Source organism: Grampus griseus (genome assembly GCF_964374135.1).
Source record: "Grampus griseus genome assembly, chromosome: 2".
Lineage (NCBI taxonomy): Eukaryota > Metazoa > Chordata > Mammalia > Artiodactyla > Delphinidae > Grampus > Grampus griseus.
In genome coordinates, this window is record NC_139018.1 from 174,451,136 (window position 1) to 174,454,843 (window position 3,708).

The window sequence follows — 3,708 nt, forward strand, 5'->3', positions numbered from 1 at the left end:
CAAAATTGTGGAAAACAATAAAAATGATTGTTGTTTTAAACCCCCCAAGTTTGGGGGTAATTTGTTATGCAGCCATGGATAACCGGAACAAAATTTAGTACCTGGACGTGGGCTCCTGCCTCACAGAAACCTAACACATGGCCTTGGCTTTGGGATGAAGCATTGGGCAAAGCTGGGAGGACCTTGGGAAGGTCGTTAATAAAAGCCAGAAGGACCTCAAAGAGACTTGATGAGAGCTTGGAGGAAAGTGAGGAAAATATTATTTGGAGGCTGGACAGAAAGCTTAGCAACACTGTCACCCCTGGCAACATGGAAAATAGGATACGCAATGAACCCAAGGCCCTGGCTGAGGAGACGCCAGGCAGAAGACAGAACACGCCACTGGCTTCTTCCAGCTGCCTGCGATAAGCTGTATGAAGAGACAGATGGACTAGGGAAATATAAAGGGACCAGGGCTTTCTGGGTGTGATAACGAAACTGTGTCTCCTTGCCGCTGTCTCCCAGAAAAAGTGACTCACAGTGAGACGTGGCTTTAGGACAAAGATAAAATCCAGGGCACTGTCTGCGTAGCATGGCCTCAGGGTGACCATCCCAAGGTGTGGCTCTAAGACTTCTTTCCAGACCTTAGAAAGATGTAAGGATATACCTTGCAGGGCTTCTAAGAGCCTTAAAGGCGGGCCTTGCAGACTTTCTCGGTTAGACAGTGGGGCTTTTAAGAGTTTTAAGGGCATTGCTCCCAACAGCTCCTGACTAAGAGCCACTGGGAGCCCCTCCCCAAGAGTAGGACTTGGCTGTAATCGGGGAACCAGAGATGTGGCCTGGATGGGTTTCCAAATTGCTGTGGACCAGCTGCTGATACAGGCTCTCTCTCCTCCCTGCTTTGCACGGAGGAGCGTGTTACGTGGAGCTTTCCTGCCCTGATATCACATTGTTTGTTGAATGGGTGGGTCATGGCGCTCTTTTCTCTGGTTCACAGGTCTTCAGAACAAGAGAAACTGGGCCTGAGTTGCTGTTCATGAGGAAACACCGAGATGGATCTGGACCTGCCTTGGGAAGCGCACTGCGGGACCTCGAGCCTGAGCCTGAGCCGTGATGGGGAGAGACCTTCGGGGGTCTTTGGATTCTGTGTGCAGAACGAATGTAAGTAATTCATGCCCGAGGGAGGTCTGTGGAGGGTCAAGTTCTTTGACGGTCGTGCTGTGGGCCTGGATCCCAAGCTGGCTGGATTTGAAGGGTGTTCACTGGAGGCGACTTTGTATTCCGGTTGAAATGCAAGCGAAAGCACAGCAGGTTGGTCCTTGGGGTCAGCACGTCAGTTCTAGAAAGCCCAGCCTGGACTCTGAGGGATGATAAATGGGCGACACTCCCCAGGGGGCTGGGGGCCGAGAAGTAAACAGGAGAGACCAGGCTCCAGGTCTGCTTGCCCGTCCGTAGCTTCCGTTGCGGCTGTAGAGGGTGCCCCTCGCTGGGGAAGGTGACACAGTCTAACAGACTCTGCTGTGACCCTCTCAGGGGTCACACGTGGAAGGACAGAGGTGGCAGGGGCCGAGGAGCCCGTGGTGAGATGTGGCTCCCTTGACAGCCCGTGAAAAATGACTGAGAAAAAGTGAGTTTTCCAGCTCTCTGGGGGTGGGTCCCGAGCTCTTTCCCGTGGGAGGTCAGAGTCCCCGGGAGGAGGTATAGCCCAGGGACGGGGTGGCCCCGTGGGACCAGCTTCCACCTCTCTGCACGCTCCCCTTGCATTTTTCTTGTAGCTCTGTGACCACGTCCAGTTTTTGCTGCTCACCCGTTCTCCTGAAGGCACGCTCACTTCTGTCTCCCCAGAAACACTTTAGAAGTGATGACTAAACCAGGCCTCCACGGTCAGGGCCCACGTGAGCCCCACTGCGGGACAGGGTGAGCAGATGCAGGAAAGGGCCCCAGATGCGTCTTTCAGCCCCTCCAGAAACTCCCTCTGCTCTGCATCTGCCGGAAGTTCTGCGTTTCTGCTTTAGGCTCTTCCGTTAAGTAACTGAACCGAATGGATTCTACTGCGCGTGATCACAATTGCCTCGAGTTAAATCATAAAAACGTTCTACTGCTTGTCTGCAGTTCGGCTGTTATAAAGAAAGTAAATGGAAGTGTACGAGTTTAAGAGCTTGGAACTAGTTTCCTCTGGGAGCAAAAGTGGCAGCTGTCAGACACCTAGCTGCTAAGTCATCACTGTGCTTCCCGTTGTAGGAACGGGGCCACCGGGGCCTGAGGCGCTGCAGACAGGGATGCAGGGAAGGAGGACGCAGGGGCTGCTCCCGGGAGCGGAAGGCTGAGGCACACGTAAGACCTGGTGCAGGGCTTCCCTGGTGGCGCAGTGGTTGGGAGTCCGCCTGCCAATGCAGGGGACACGGGTTCGTGCCCGGTCCGGGAAGATCCCACATGCCGCGGAGCGGCTGGGCACATGAGCCATGGCTGCTGAGCCTGCACGTCCGGAGCCTGTGCTCCGCAACGGGAGAGGCCACAACAGTAAGAGGCCCACATACCGCAAAAAAAAAAAAAAAAAAAAAGACCTGGTGCAGGAGTCCAGGCCTTATTTTCTCTTCCTAATTTTTTCCTAAATGAGCAAATGCCCTGCTCTAGAAATGGCAAGCATTTTCCGAACGATGGTCCAGGTAGAGTCTCGCATTCCTGAGAAAGCACTTAAAACCAAACTTCAGGAGCAGATGTCGGCATTTTGGCCTCTCCTGACGTCAGTCGTTGAGGGTGCAGATGGCAGCTGACATGCTGAGTGGGCGGGGCCGGAGCTGGCCCCTCCCACCCAGAGGCATTAAAAAGCATCATCCCCTAAAATACCCACCAGGGCGATGGGCCAAGCCGGGGAAAGGTGGGCCGTACATTGGAAAACACTTGTTTTCACTCCAAGTTACGCGTGGAGCCCATCCCCAGAGGGAACAAATGATCGCAGGCTGCTGTTCAGGACGGCTGGTGATGGGTGGCGGGGCCCGGGCTGCCCCGAGAGCCCTCGCCTGTAGCTCAGCCTCGCCCTGGTCTCACCAGCCTTCCCGGTGGCGCCCAGGGACCCCAGCCTGGACCACGCTTTCCGGGCCACTGGGCTGCAGGAGCAGAGCTGTGTGGGCCAGCCAGCACCTCACCACACACGCCCCGCCCCCCCCACCCCGCGTGTCCCCCACCACTCGCTGCCTTGGTGGGCTGTCCCGTCCCTCCGGCCAGGCCATGGTGGGCAGCGCGTCCTGCCCGGAGCGGGGGCTGGACTGCAGATCCTGTTTCAGGAAGCAGCTCGGCCTCCCGCCTAATTGTAGGGGTGGGAACAGAAAGGCAGCCACAGGGCTTTCCTTTGCCAACGAAAAGGCCGGAGTTGGGTCCTCCTCCCAGCTTTCATTTCAAAGAAGGCGAAAAACAATCCGCTCATTTTGCCTGAATGCTGCCTTCCCAGGGTGAAAATGGAGACTTTGATGTGTCTCTGCCCGCCCAGCTCTCCAGGCCACCTGCCTCGGGGGCGGCCTCAGGGTGAATCACTCACCCCTGCCACCCAGTTCCAGGGCCCGGGACAGGACAGTGCAGGAGGCAGGCACCGCAGGGCGTGGGGCAGGGGACGCACTGCACTGTGGCTCCTCCTCGGGAGGGGCCGTGGACGCGGTGCGTGGCCGCCTCCAGGTCTGCCAGGGCCCAGCTGGCCTTCCGGGAGCACCGATCCGGGCTCAGGTGGGGCTCCTG

General features: G+C 56.9%; 1 long non-coding RNA gene across 1 annotated transcript; it reads left to right on the forward strand.

The window, feature by feature from the left end:
* Window positions 1-468: 468 nt before the first annotated feature.
* On the forward strand, window positions 469-2,031 carry LOC309817921. The gene is made up of 4 exons (XR_014296284.1): window positions 469-596; window positions 977-1,140; window positions 1,513-1,606; window positions 1,825-2,031. It is a non-coding gene; the product is annotated as an uncharacterized lncRNA (long non-coding RNA).
* Window positions 2,032-3,708: the final 1,677 nt, after the last annotated feature.